Below are 15,608 nucleotides of genomic sequence, written 5' to 3' on the forward strand. Positions count from 1 at the left end.
ATATAATGTGATTATATGTTATAATATAGATTATTAATGTGATTATCTATATTTCAGAAAATTGGCATATGAAATCATTCATGAAGGGTGTTTTCCCTTTTCTGGTAAGAGCATGTACAATCCGACCTCTTGTTAGCTGTCAACTTTATAACACAATATTCTTGCCTATAGTAGTGGTGCTGTACACGGGCTCTCTAGATTCCCTTATCTTGAACAGTGCATCTTTGTTCCACTTGACCTACATCTTCCCACTCCCAGACCTTGCCCTACCCCTGCTCTTCCTTGCCAGGGAAACCACCATTCTATTCTTTGCTTCTATATATTCATTTATATTCTAAAAATAATTATCTAGAAGATTTATTAAGCTTTGATCTGAGTATGTGAAATAAAATTGGCTTCGCACATGTACTACAGACAGGGCTTCCTAACTGTCCCCCTTTGCCTTGAAATTTTTGTGTGACTCCATGCATCTAAGTATATAAAACATAACATATAATATAAAATATATGTGATATATGGTATGTAATATATAATTAAATATAAAATTTTCTAAGAACAAATTATAAAAAAATTTCGTGTTAAAACAATTTTTTAGCATGTAATTTTAACTCTTATTAAAGATTGTTGCAAATTGATGCTTGTTTATTTTTGCACAGTTTGTTTATTTTGCATTGCATCTCAAGAAAACGAGGCTTGGCTGAACATGATACTGTCAGAAAAAGGGCATTCATTATTTTTCAGGTTAATTGATATTTGATAATTTGGTTTTCTGGTCACTCATGCTTTATTTAAATACATAGTACAAAGTAGCAAAAACATGTTTAAGGTCCTGGCAGAAACCTGAAAATTATGTCTTAATCTCAAACCAAAGTACACTTTAGGATTTTTGATATAATTCAAGTCAGCCACTAAAACGTGAATGTCTAAAAATCAAATATGTTAATAACATAATTCAAAGATAGTCTAATTTAATACTCACATGCTGAAGAAAGATGTTAGGAAAGTATTGAAAGTCTTTATTTACCATAATTAGAACATTATGTTTTCATGAGAGCCACAGACTTCATATATACAATCTTTGTATTTCAACGAAGGCCGCAGACTTCATACATACAGAGAAAACACGCTATAGTCTTGAATCTGAGCCAGTGTTCCAGGCAGCATTCATCGACAGTGTGTGCTGGCACACACAGTGCAAAGGGAGCTTGTTGTGTGTTCAGAGCTGAAGCTGTAGTGGGGTCCCATAATGCATTGCCAGCGAGGCTTGCCAGGAATGCCTCAGGTTCACTACACATTTGATTTTAAATTCATTTTTTATGATTAAACATTCAGAAACGCTGTTTCCAGATGTCTCATGACCTCCTGATCAGTAGCATGGCCTCATATGGGGCAGCGACCCATGGTTTAAGACACAGGCTTAGAGATGATTTCTAAGAGACGGATTCATAGCAGTTTAAAACCTTTGTGAAGGGGGCAGGAATGACAGTTCCTTATTCAGCCTTCTCCAGAGTTTACAAGTACTGTGTCTCTCAAAAATGTGTGGCCACCAGTGTGGCATGGCTATTTAAAATACAAGACCAAGTGGGTTCTTTTAGGGTGTGGTCTGGATTGGGATATTGGGACCCTGACCCCTTCTCCTCTCTTAATTCCTATCTCCTATGAGATGAACAGGCTTCTCCTGTCCCCATGCTCTGCCATGATGTCCCATGCCATCACTAGCCCAAAAACAATGGGGCCAAGTGACCATAGACTGAAATCTTGAAACTATGGCCCCAAATAAGCTTTTCTTATTAAGGTGATGTCTCAGGAAGCCTGTCACAGTAGCAAGCAGAAAGCTATCATAGCCTCTAATATTACTGTCATCTGCTAGTGCCATTGATGATGTTTCTTACTGTCTTAGCCTAAAGCTTTTCATCTCTAAAGGGCATGAGATATGATGATACCTTCTTATAACCACCCAACCGGCTTGTTCCACACAACCGCTACAAGTTCAGTGGGGCTGACTGATGGAAGCCAGAAAGGAAATGGAGTTTGTGAAACCAAGTCCAGTCTGAGGATCGCTCCAAGTACTGGTGGCCTGTGAGCTGGAGATACGAACACCCTAAAACCCTCTTGTAATGACTTCTCTTTCAAAATACTCCTTCACCGAAGGTTAGTAGCATGAAAGGCTGATCTTGTGAGGAATGTGGCTAATTCTCTGTTATTATTAGGACATCTGCAGAACGTAACTTATTATTATCCTTATTTTCAACACAGGATGATTTTTTTTTTATTGTGTCAGTAGGAGCCGTTGCTTTCATCCTAAAAAGCCTCTGGGGAAGAATTGCGATGCTGGCTGGCCTTCCCTTTGCTTTCGAGATGAGCGAGAGGAATGGGGATGCAGCACATAGTCTGAACAATAACAAAAATATCCTCCTAATGATCTGTCTTAATTAGAAAAATAGGGCACCTCTCACAGAACTAGGGAGGGGGCAGGTCGGTGCCTCTAGGTATCTGATGCTTCAAGAACATCAATTCTTTTCTGCTAGCCTCTTGTAACCCAGGAAATATAGACCACGTGGAGGTGACTTGAGGGAGCCCACCACGGATAACACCTTATGGAGAATCCATGATAGGCTTAAAGGGTGTCAAGTGGATGTGTAATCAGGTTCAGTCACTTAAAAGGAACTACTTCAATCCTGGCTGCCTGTTATGCATGTCTGGAGTGACTTAAAAAATACTGATGTCACATCCTGCCTTTGACAACCAGCATTAGATTGTCTTGGCTGGGAATAGGCCAGACATCTTTTACATGTCTAGGAAGGTGTGGCTCTCCTAGACAGAGATGCACAGTGATCTGAAGCAGGAAGAGTTTCCAAACTTTCTCATCTATTAGCTGGGCTTTCTACATCTCACTAGACATTGTCTTGGAATTGCCTTTCCTTTTTTTTTTTTTTCATTATGAAACTCTTCTATAGACTAAATTATAATAATGAGTCTGCCAAAGACAAAAAGGTTTTGATATTTAACTTAAAAAACCAACTGTGTTGAAAGAAATAATTCCAAGCCAAGTCACAGAGCGACCTTTGAAGTAGTTAACAACCCCAAAGCCCAGAGCCACAGATGAGATGGAAGGTTTACCTTAGCTTCTGGACCTGGAAGATAGGAAAATAAACTCTGGTCTGGAGAAGCACACAACTGCAGGGTGCTGGCTGTTCCCAGCAGGTCCCTGTGCAGTACCCTCAATTCACTACACCACAGTAGCCTAACCCTTTCTGGAAATCCAATAGCAACTTGGCATGCACACAGCTCTACCAGAAAGCATCCTACGATACCCTTCCGCTTGACTTATTTATTGGCAACACCAATTATTATCTTCAACAAAGGCATATTTTCTCAAACGTTTTTTCCGTTTCTAAGGATATTGTCTAAAGAATGTTCATGAGACCAGTCTGGGATCTAAAAATTGATCTGCTGTGACTGGGCATTTCACCTTTACCAGAGTGGTAAGAGAGAACAGGTAGGACAAAGAGAAAAACCAAACTTAGAACCCTAAGTTGATGAATGTGTATGCTTGTTAGGCTCACCATTTTGGCGTCCGAGAGATGGTTGAGCAGGGGAAACTGCTTGCCACAATGCCTGGTAATTTGATTCTCAGGATCCACATGGTGGAAGCAAAGAACCAACACTGACTAATTGTATATACATACACGTGCGTGCACACACACTGTAGTTTAAGCTCACCAACTTACCTCTATGAGGTATCATAGAGGTATTAACTGTATTGCTGTTACAGTTGTTGCTAAAGCCGTTGTATAGGACATCATATAATGAAAAGGTAAAAAAATCATGTATTCCATCTTAGTTTTCCAGCAATGATCTCTTGCCGAGACTTACCCCTAGAACTCTCATATTCACCTATCTCTCCAAAGTTAATTTTTCCAAAATTTCTGTGTAATTTTGATTTTATATAATTAAGGCACAGGACATGATGCTTTGGTATAATTATACTAACTATGGTCAAGCAAGTGACCGTATCCACCAGATGTTAATTAACTTGGGCACGTGACCATTTGCACACTCACATATCTTACTTAAAATTGAACATGAAGGTCGCACATGCACAAATCAATGACACTTGGGGCTGGGGAGTTGCAACTTCATGGTAGAGTTCGTGATAAGCGTGTGAGGTCCTCTGTTCAGTATCCTTCACTAAGAAAATGGAAAAGGAAAGCAAGAAAAAATAAAATAAGATGAAATAAGACAAAGGAGTAAGCAAAGGGGGAAGCATCAGACTTCAGCACCAGTCAAGGGGCGGAGCTGCAGAGCAGCAGTGCGCCTCAGACCCCTGGTGCTATGGTGAGCACCTGTGTGAGGGTTAGGCAGCCTTCCCGTGTATCGGCTTCTCCGTGCCCTGCTTCCTGTGGGTGGCTTTATCCTGGCTCTGAGTGTGGTGTTGATTCAGCCTATGAAGTCAGAGCTGAGTGAAGCAGGTATAGGCGCCCTATCCCTCAAAAGCGGGTCTTGAAGTCCTATGCATAAAATGAACACAGAAATAAATGTCCAGAGGAACCGGTGGTGCAGGTAATGTGTGTCTTAGGAAAAGGGCTGTTAGCTTTAACAGGCTGGGTTTTAAAATGCTATGCGGGGCCACCATTTAACTTAAAAACCCAGAACTGATAGGTGGGGCATAAGGAAAGGTTTCAGGGAACAGCCTGAAATTCTTCCACTTAAAGAAATGCCTTAAATTTGGTTGAAACTTCCTCAGATTTTATGTTCATTAAGTCTCATGGCACACATTATTTTTTTTTTATTTTTAAGCTGTCATTCCATCTAGTTGATGATTATCTAAAATTTAATATTTAAAGCCTACTCATGATCTTCATAACAGCCATGAAAAAAATTCAGGCAAGGCTACTGTTGAGATTTATCTTTTCATTTATAGTGAGGAGGGAAAGTCAGATTCTTGAAAAGTGCCACTAGCCTCCCAACCCGTGTCATGAGCCAGCGGTTATCTGTAGACTGAAGAGAAGCAATGCAAAGGAGAGAAATTCTTGACCTCTCCTTCCAGTTGTTAAGATTAGCCAGTCCCTGGGCAAGGAGCCAGCAGGAGGCCTGTTTATGCACCCTGACGCTCATTGTCTTAACACTTGGTCTTCAGCTACAAAGACTGCTCATCCAAATTCCGTTGTCCCTCCTAGGGTTTCTGAGCTGGCTACCTCCAGCCCTCCACCTCCTTCCTTTGGGACTGACGTGCTTATCTACCCTGCACTGGATCTGGGCCGAAGTCTCTATTTTTCTGTATGAGTACATTTTCAGTAAGATGAGAGAGTGCGTCTAATGAGTTGATGGCTTTTGTAACAAATATTTTTCTATCGCTGTCTTCCAACATTTGGGCAAAAAAAGCAGAGAAGACTAGTTAAAAGATGAAATCATGGTAATTATCAAGATTTTCCCTATCGCCAATGTAATACTTTCCCTTTAATCATGTCCCATAATGTGTAACCTTGACTTTTGCAGGTCACATTGGCTAGAGGGACAAATCGCAAAGCACAGTTAACGATGATAAAGGACGACAAAAAATGGTCTCTGGCCCTGGGTTCTCTGCTGGCAGAATCTAAGGGTGCAGACCTCAGAAGCATTCAGCTCCTCTTGGCTGGGGAAGGCAGCCATGATTCATCTTTTCACCTGGTACCTTTTACTTATTTCTCAAAGAGGCATTTGTGTTCTCTCCATTGTTCCTGTGTGTGTGTGTGTGTGTGTGTGTGTGTGTGTGTGTGTATTGTGGAGTACACCACACACACACACACCCACACAGAGTTTTCTCATTTTAGGATGCTGGAATATACTCTCTGGAAGCCAACTAGGAGGAGGTTTAAAGATGCTCTTTGTCACCATTAGGTAAACTTGATTCCAGACTGAGAAGAAGAAATAAAAAGGAAAAGACATGAGTGCCCCTAGGTATGGTGGAGCAGAATGTTTATTGCAGATAAAAGGGACAGCATAGCCAGAGGCAGAGACATCTGGGAGAGGTCAAAGGCCCCTGGGCCTTGTGAAGAAGAGACTGGGGAGAGGAAGGGGGAGAGAGAAGTGTAGGGCAGCCTGCAGGAGGCCAAAGGAACAAAAAGGGGTTGGTAAACAAAATGTCTGTATTATACAGGGAAGACCCTCTGGGGGAAAGGCAAGAGAGCTTCCAGGCTGGAGAATTCTGGGTAGAGGGTGGGGTATGCTATCCATACCCTGTAACAGCTAGGAACTGAGGGATGCTGGGAGAACCTAGTAGCCAGGTCTGCTTCGATATGTTGAATGGACACCTTAGCCATTTTTCCCAGGTTTGAAATGTAACACAAACAAAAGTCTTAGACTCTTGACCTATTCTTCCTCTAGGTCCATGAGCTTCAGATATTGAGCTTTCTTCACTTTATGAACAGTGTGACTCTGGGTAAGTTAGCTAACCTTTCTGTGTTTTCTCATGGCAATACAGGGTCATCATGGTACCCATAGTGAGAAGGCTAGACTGATTGATTCCATGACAGGCTTCAAATTGGCAGTTAAGGAGACTAGGCCTAAATCTCCATTTCCAAGACCTGGGCAATTCTAGGCAAGTCCAGGCCTCAGAAGCTGCCCTCCCACCTGGCTTGAGGCAAGGACAATGGGTCAGCCACAATTTCCAGACCTCCTCAGCTACTTCCTCAACTAACAGTTTCCCCAGACCTCCCAAGTGAGTTTCCAGTCCCCACACCCTATAATGGAATGTCCATAGCGATGAACCCAACAGATTAACATAGAGGTCACCTACCCTGGAATTCCCTAATGTGCTTTAAATCAGGTCTGCAAGCTCACTTGGGTGTCTTTCTCTCTTGGTAATGGGAGACCTCAGCATGCTGGACTTCTGCAGAATAAAACACTCTTTGTGTTTACATACTATTAGAGTCTGGGATGCCATTCTTCAGCTAATCGTGGACGTTACAATAGGTTGCTGTTAGGTTGCATGGCTTAAGGCATGTTCAAGGCTTCTAACACCTTATAACAAGTACATAACTAATGTCAGCATGTATAGCTCCGGCCTATATAGCCTGAGCACCCACCACTAGTTCTTATTGTTTCCAAAGCACCCATTGAGACTTCATGCTCAGGGTTTCTGGTGTTTTGCTCTCAGGTACTAGAATTCTAGGGGGAGTGTGGGCAACATCAAGTTGGTGTTGCTTGTTCTATAATCAGTTAAGAAAGTTTCAAGGGGGGGTTGCGGAAATGGCTCAGTGGGTGAAGTGCTTGATGTGAAAGCCTGAGGACCTGTTAGGATCCCAGCATCCACATAAAAATCTGGGCATGGCAGTGTGTGCCTGTAACTCTACTGATAGGCAAACACAGGAGGATCCCATGGGTTGGATGGCTTCTGGTCTAGCCAGTTGGGAGTTCTTCATTTGGTGAGGCCCCTACATGCACAGACATGGTCACATACATCTTCACACATGCTTGTATATACAACACAGGGATATACATATCCAAAGAAATCTCCTTGGAGGAGCTGACGAGGTGACTCAATTGGTCCAAGTGCTTGCGGCATAAGCCTGAGGTCATGAGGTTACATCCTCAGTGCCTGCGTACAGTGTCAAGCACTGTGACATATGCTTGCAATTCCAAAGCTGGGATGGAGGATATGGAATGGAATCAGTTGAGCTCTTGCGGTTTGCTGGCCACCCTACCCCCAATAGGTGAGCTCCTCATTCAATGAGAGATTTTTCTCCAAAAATAAGGCAGAGAGTAATTGAGGAAGATACCCGGTCCCAACCTCTGGCCTCTACACGCATGTTCAGGAACACATATGTAAACTTATACAATACACAAAGAGTTCTTTTAAATACATTACACAGCTAATGATAAGAACCCTGTCTCAGAATGTGCTTTTGCTTAACTGATCTAGTTAGCTGTTCATGCACTTGCGAATGTCTTAACTCCAGTCTCCTTTTCTTTTTCTTGTTACCCCTAAGTTTCCACCAGGGAGGCCACTTTCTTTCATTCTCAGCTATGCGGGATGGGGCAAACAAACCTACTGTTGGTTTCCAGGTGACCCCTGGTTGCCTTCTTTTATAGAACTATCCAACTCTCCTGGCTCTGTGATTGGCTCAGTGGCGGATGTTTAAACCTATTAAGATCAAAAAGGCCTAATGACCACTGTGCAGGGGTTTCTGGAAAATGAATAGACTACTTTCCCACAATGCTATTGGATGAGCCTTCACACCCTTCTGGAGGAGGTAGCTTGAAGACGTGTTTTTCAGAATGTTCCAACTTGAGATAGAATTTAGCATGGGGGAGAAACAGAACCCTCCCTCTGATAATGTCTTTCCAACTGCTGAATCAAAGTTCCTCGAAGCTCTCTTCAGGCTTGCAGCCACAACTAACAAGTACCCTTCATTTAATCTGTCTCAGTGGTTTATTCTCATCATGTGTACCATAAAGAGTCCCCATTGCAGCCTCACGTTATAGCTAGAACAGATTTCTGTGTCAGGAGGGAACAGCCCTGGTTTTGTATGACACAATTCAAAAACTATTACTTCTCATTTGGAGTTGCATGTCTAAGATATCTAAGCCTTCTAAAGTCTAATCTCCTTGTGGCCTCCTTTGATATGCAAATGAAGGGAGGGTCATTTGTCAAACTGCTTTCTAGACAGGGTCCTTTCAGTCAGTTAGGAAACGAGCTTGCTTATAGTTCACCAAAGTATTAGGAATCCAGGGTGTGGCACCTACCATGTTTCCGAAGTGGTCTTTCCTGGTTAAACATGAATTTTTGATTAATTGAAAGTTAATTAGGAATTCCACCCCCACCGACATCATCTCTCTTTAGAAAATGGTTGTAAAATGTCTGAGTGCACTCTCTTTAGTAATTACAGCATAGTGAGCATAATTGCATTTTTGATTATTAAGAATTTTAAAGGGCCCGAGGGTTACAGTCTGACTCTAAATTCTTATTGTACAATATTTTACATGGAATAATTGTAGGAAATTGATGGTGGGACATCTAGGAATTTATTTTCTGACATCCTTAGTACCTTTTAGTTTTCATTATCTTTTGAGGTTTTCTTAATTGATTTTTATGCAAAATGTTAATCAAAATTTTGATCAGCCAGATTTTGGTTAAAGAGTTTTGCTATTAAAAAATAAATAATTTTAAAATTGATAATAGTAATTGCACAGTAAAATAGTTAAGATGAGAAGTTTTCAACCATTTTAGCTGTTTTGATAAACTTATCTTCAACTGTGTAATTAAAATTATTTAAAATACTTGTGTGCGTGTGTGTTGATGTGGGTACATGTGGATGTGGACACACACATGCCACGGCAGACATACGGAATTCAGAGGATAATTTGCTGAAGTTAGTTCTTTCTTTCTACCACCTGGATTTCAGGGCTCAAGTTTAGGTGACTAGGTTTCGCAGCAAGTGCCTTTACCCACTGGGCCCTCTCACCATGCAAGCTAGATCATTTTAAACATCAACAAACTGTTTCTTACCACTCTGGGGCCATGGCCAATGCACCAGCAAACTTAGTGCATAGTGAGAGCTTACAATGCTTCAAAAATGATTCTCTGTTTACATGTGGTTGAAGGAACACCCAGGTTCCGGTGAATCATATTTATAAGGATACCAGTGTCATTCACAAGGGTTTCACTCTTAGGACCCAGTCACCTCTTCTTGGTGTGCTACAGCTTGGTTGTTCAATCACTTCCACAGATCCATGAGTTTGAGTACTTATCTGAAGTTGTTTTGGGAGGTTGTAGACCATTTGGGACAATGGGCTGATGGGTGGAAGCAAATCTCTGGGGTCAGGTCTTGATGGTTATAATCTCCGTCTCTCTTTCCAGTCTTTACTCTCAGCTTCCTGATCAGCCATGGTGTAAGAAACAGCAGCTTTGGGTTTCTGCTTTTGTGGATGGAATCCTCTTACCTGACATGCTTTTTCTTCTATGGTGATTTTTGCCACTCTCTGAAATGCAGAGCCAAAATAAACTGCTCTTGCCTTAAGAGCAGTCAGGTATTTGGCTACAGCTAGGCCAATGTAACCAAAATATGGCCTTACCTCTTGATACCACAAAGGAATTGAATTTTTGTATGAATTTTGGGAAGACAGAATCATTCAGACTACTGTATGAGGCAAAACTGGGAGAAAGGGACCTGGCATTGGCAGTAGGACCTTCATTTAAGATGGCACATGTGTTTGTATAAGCCAGAGAGAGACGGATATTCAAGAAAAAAAGTAGGTGTCAATGTTAGGCATCAGCTATGATTCATCAATGCTGTGCTAGGTAGAGGGTGAGGCAGAAGGGGTGCAACAGGCAAGTGCACATCATACAAGTCATTCTCGTCTAAAGATGAGACAGTTCATCTTTTTACCAGTATTCTAATATGCTGTGGGAGACTGAGGCATTTGGTGAAGAGAGAGACTCACATTCCTCAAAGCTGGTCAGAGACATGACTAATCATCAAATTCAAGGATCATTGCAGGATATCACACCTCACAGAGGAATACCAGAAATGGAAAGCCACACATGTTAGTGTGTGGCCAAGTATAAGAGAGGGAATTGCTACTCATGCTAGGAGGATATGAAGAGATCTCATTAGTTTCTAGGAAGCAAACACAGAACAGGTTGCAGAAGATGGAATTCACTGGTTAGGAATCACTTGATGAACAAGACTCTTGAGCTTGCAGCCCCCTTCCTAGCCATTCTCCCTGGGGCATTTTAGTCATTAAGAGTGCCTCTTCTGGGGTGGTTTGGACACTAGCACTGGAAAACAACACCTCTCCTCTCCTCTCCTCTCTCTCTGTCTCTCTGTCTCTCTGTCTCTCTGTCTCTGTCTCTCTGTCTCTGTCTCTGTCTCTGTCTCTGTCTCTGTCTCTCTCTCTCTCTCTCTCTCTCTCTCTCTGTGTGTGTGTGGTGTGTGCACATGCACACACACATGTATTTTCCCAGCCTAGCTTGCCCTCTGCCAAGGCCATCCTTCATGAGAGTGGTGATGTTATTGACCTAATGTCTGCAGGGCATGTACTTTGAGCTGTATTTATTGTAGTGATGATGAATTAAACTTGAGTTAGTAAAGCTCTCACAAGTCTCCCCTGTGAGTATGGCTTTGCATTTGTGGGAGAAAATCATGGGGTGTTTTGGAAGACAGTGTTCTTACTGAAGGACTGATGAAAACTGTTATAAGTCTGCATTTAGGATTTCTCTTCATGAAAAGCAAACTTTTTCTTTCTTTTTTTCTTAAAGAAAAATCATCTTTAAATCCCAGTTCCTCTGAATTGGTACCATTTTATGTTCATTTTAGTAATAGAGCAAATTGCCAAGCCGATTCAGCTCTAACAAGGCTGAGTGTTTTATAGTTGACTTTGAAGAAGTTTCCCAGGGTTTAGAGCTCTGCAAGGACGAAGACATGGATGACCCAAATGTGAGGACAGTGAAAAGTTCCTCAGGGAAAGTATGGGTGATGTCACTAAAGAATCAAGGGAAGCAGAAGATTTGTCCAACAAGGAAGATGCCTAGTTTATAAGAGCCAGGAAGGCGTAGGGGATGGTTTCCTAACCTGGAACTCGACTGCACTTGGGATATGATACATTCCTCTTGCTCTCACTCTGCACCTGGCAGCCTGAGAACCTTCCCTGTACGTACTTTTTACACATAGCTCCTTCCTACGTCACCTAACACAATGTAAGCAACTCTATTCCCCACTGCATCGAGCTGCACGCAGATCTGTCTCTGAACAACGGAATGTGTTCCCTTTTCCTTCCAACCATTAAACTTAGATTCTGTTCAACCCATACCCTCTTTATGACTGGGTAGGGTATGAGAGCAGCAAGTCCAGTTTGGCTTAAACTAGTTTTGAATATGTGTAATGACTATGCTTAAATAGAAGTTTCAGGGAAAATCTCTACTGTCTTATGCTTATATTATATATCTATATTACATATTGAGTATGCATATGATTAAATTCAGATGCATAGCAGAAAAGAAGTTATATAATTTAACCTGTCAATCAGAATAAAGACCCACCTAAGCTGTACTCTTCCTAGCCACACTCCCTCCTGCAAGCCCCATAATTGCAAGCCCTCAATGACTCCGAGGGTTCTTAAGTTCTCACTCATGTGGCCAACTATCAATCTTTACAGGGTTATTGTTTCTGATCTGTACTGTCACACTACTCTGGACTAAAGTCTCCTTGTTGTTATATGTAATCTCTATGCATCTTTATTTCTGTTCTTCAAAAATTTAATTAATTAATGTGTGTATGTGTGTGTGTGTGTGTGTGTGTGTGTGTGTGTGTGTGTGCACGCATTTGTGCCATGGCATATATGTAGAGGTCAGAGGAGAGTTTGAAGAAGTTGGTTCTCTCCTTCTACCATGTGGGTCCTGAGGTCAAACTCAGTTTGCCAGGCTTAGTAACAGATGGCATTGGGTTGCCTCTATTTCATTGGGAAGCAAGACTCCGGGAAACACAATGGTCTGACCCTAATAACTTCTGACAGATAGAAGGGACTTGAGTCAGACCCTAGGGGGAGTGGAGACCATGGGTATTTTAGAAAGAGAGAGCTGAGGTTGGGGAGTGCAGTTTTAGGAACCCCTCTTTCCCTCAAGGCTGAATTGAGGGAACATAGAGGCCTGGTAAGAGGGAGAGGTATGTCTTAGGCAAGACAAGACCTGGAGAATAGGGCCTCATTGTGAATGGCTATGACTGATGGAATAGAGGAAGTGGGAAACCAAGCAGGATTCTGAAAACGGGCGTTAGTGTTATACTAGTCTAAGAAACACAGGAGAGGGATCCAGGAAGGAAAGCATCCATGAAGTTAGGCTGGTTTGATTAAGGAGTGCCTAGAAAATTAGTTTAGCATACTTCTGAGTATGTGTGTGAGAGGGAGAATGATGGTGACACCATCCCACATGCTAAGATGGAATAAGAAAGAGCAAAGGAGAAAGCATTCATGTGCAATCATTCTCCACCCCCCACACCCCCGCTCTTTGGTGACCATGAGATGAGAGGAAGACTCTGCTGTTTTCACCACCACATGTGTGCAAGACTGAGTAACTCAATCGGATCCATCATCCCTCAAATTTCTCCTCTAGATGTTCTCTCACAGTGACCTACGTCACCCAAGCATCTAACACATGGGGCCAGGGCAGACTAGAGCTAGTTCATCAGTGGCTGCAGCCATTCAGGAGAGAGTTGCTAAAACCATGGCTGTGGATATTGGTAGTGGGGAGGGAACTGAGTCACGGACTTGGTAGACAGGAAGCCCATAGGAGGCAAGGTACAGCGACTCTGGGGTTACATGAGATTAGGAATGTGAAGGAAGAAAGGAGAACAAGGTTGCCTTTAAAATTTTAAATATGCTAAATTTGAATGTCCACATGCTCAGCATCCAAGCTAAATGTGTTCCTTGAGGGCTGGGATGTGTCTTAGTTACCCATGTATCTTCAGCAAGTGGCAAAACACAGATCCAGCTATTTGTTTATTTGTTCAACTAATATTTCTGAATCCATTGTTTCATTTACTGTGTGCATGTGTGTTTGTGCATGTGCACATGTATAGATGTCTGTATGTGAGTATGGGCATAGGGGTCCATCTGCACACATGTAGGGGTCAGCAGGACAAGCTCTCAGGAGTCTGTTCTCTCCTGCCACCTTGTGGGATCCTGGAATTAAACTCAGATTTGGCTAGCATCTTTACTCAGCAAACATTCAACCAATATTGACTAGTCCTTCACTTTATATCAGATACAGGGCATGGCATAAAGTAGAAGCTCAGAAGTCATTGTCTTTTTAAAAAATAAACTAGATTTTTTTTTTTATGGATTCTGACTTTGAGAACACTTAATTGACTTTTGTATGACTATCAGTTTAGTGGAAATAGGTTGAAGGGGTGCAACCATAAGACAAAACAAAAAACAAATAATCTCCATCTGCAATAATGAGCCATGGGGCACAATGGACATCCACCATGTTTTCTGCTGGATCACTTGATCTTTTTTTTTTTTAAGTTTTTCAAGACATGGTTTCTCTGTGTAGCCCTGGCTATCCTGGCAGGCTGGCCTCAAACTCAAAAATCTGCCTGCCTCTGCCTTCCAAGTGCTGGGATTAAAGGCGTGCGCCACCACTGCCCAGCAACTAGAAGATCTTATTTATAGACATTTTCCAGAAGCTGTGGAGAGATGGAATAGATGAGTTGGGTTTGTCACATATATCTTGTCTTAGTTACTTTTCTATTGCTGTAATATATACCATGATCAAGACAACACATAACAACATGTTTAATTTGGGCTTGTATTTTCAGAGGCTTAGAGTCCATGACGGTAGAGAAAGGGCATTGCAGCGGGAACCGCTGAGAGCTTGCATCTTTTTCCACAAGTAGGAGGCAGAGAGAGGGGACACTAGGAATAGGATAGCTCTAGTCTTTTGAAATCACAACGCATTTCCCAATAATATACCTCCTTCAACAAGGCCACACCTCCTAATCCTTCCCCCCCAAATTTCGACCAACTGTATTCAAATATACAAGCCTATGGGGCCATTTTCATTTAAGTCACTACATATCTATGCCTAAAACTTAAACTCGTGCTTCACAAAATTTTTCTATACTTGTTTCTCATTTTTGTATATCTCATTCTTAAAAGTCGTCTTGGATGTTGGATTAGTTACTTTAGCTGTGAGAAAGTGCTCCGACAAGGAGCACTTCAGAGAAGAGAGGGTTTACTTTGGTTTATGGTTCCAGAGGAGGATAGTGTCCTTACAGGTGGGAAGGCATGGCCACAGAAACTTGAGGCCAGCCTAGCAGTCAGAGAGCAGAGTGATCACAGCTCATCCACACATAGGGAGGAGAAAGAGAGAGACAGAGACACACACAGATGTAGACAGAGACAGAGAGAGAGACAGAGATAGACACCAAGAACAATAAGTAGGCCCAGGCTACAAAACATCAAAGCCGTCTCCCCACCCCACCCCAACCCCCACCCTGATGTGCTTCCTCCAGTAAGGTTCTGTGCCTTAAGGTTCCATTAAACCTCCCAAGCAGTAGCATCACCTAATGACAAATGTTCAGACGCATGAACCCACGGAGAGCATTTCATCTTCAAATCACAGCAGATGTTGACATTCTTCAAAATCCCAAGGCATCCAGCTCCCTGCACTAGATAATTGAGAGCGAGTAAAGATGGCTTCTGTGGTTCGTTTTCTCTCTGTGCCTGGGATAGTGTGTGGAGAGGCACCTGAGGTCAGGGGCCTCACTGTAGAGTAGGCACAAAGGGAAGTACAACTTAAGGAAAAGTGAAGTAAGCTGTAAAGAACCTTCTCCATCTGAGATTTGATTTTCAAAAGGGATGTTGCTCGGATGTTGATGGTGTTGTGAAGCAGAGTGGGTAAGAGTGGGGTTTCAGTCAGAGCCCTGGGTTGCAAGAATTTCAATGTAGATTATTAGTACTTGTGGAAAATCTTTACTCCTTAGGCTTCTACCATCTCATATGTGGAATAGGTAATACACATTTGCTTCACTTTCACATACTAAATAATTTGTTACTTTCCGTCTCCCTGTGGAATGTTAGCTTCACAGAAGCAATGCCTTGACTTGCCTCATTGTCTGTTCTACTTT

At 42.2% G+C, this 15,608-nt stretch overlaps 1 long non-coding RNA gene across 2 annotated transcripts in view; it reads left to right on the forward strand.

Moving 5' to 3' along the window:
- Window positions 1–722: 722 nt before the first annotated feature.
- Window positions 723–15,608, forward strand: part of LOC116086871 — a 41,590-nt gene continuing 26,704 nt past the window's right edge. The window contains exons 1-5 of one of the 2 annotated variants that reach the window (XR_004117169.1): window positions 723–741; window positions 1,901–2,151; window positions 5,500–5,670; window positions 5,814–5,940; window positions 6,367–6,421. This is a non-coding gene — a long non-coding RNA (uncharacterized LOC116086871). Of the gene's footprint in view, window positions 742–1,900; window positions 2,152–3,407; window positions 3,500–5,180; window positions 5,417–5,499; window positions 5,671–5,813; window positions 5,941–6,366; window positions 6,422–15,608 lie in introns of those variants that run through there. The other variant, XR_004117170.1, reaches the window with a different exon arrangement.

Source organism: Mastomys coucha, unplaced genomic scaffold (genome assembly GCF_008632895.1).
Source record: "Mastomys coucha isolate ucsf_1 unplaced genomic scaffold, UCSF_Mcou_1 pScaffold13, whole genome shotgun sequence".
NCBI lineage: Eukaryota > Metazoa > Chordata > Mammalia > Rodentia > Muridae > Mastomys > Mastomys coucha.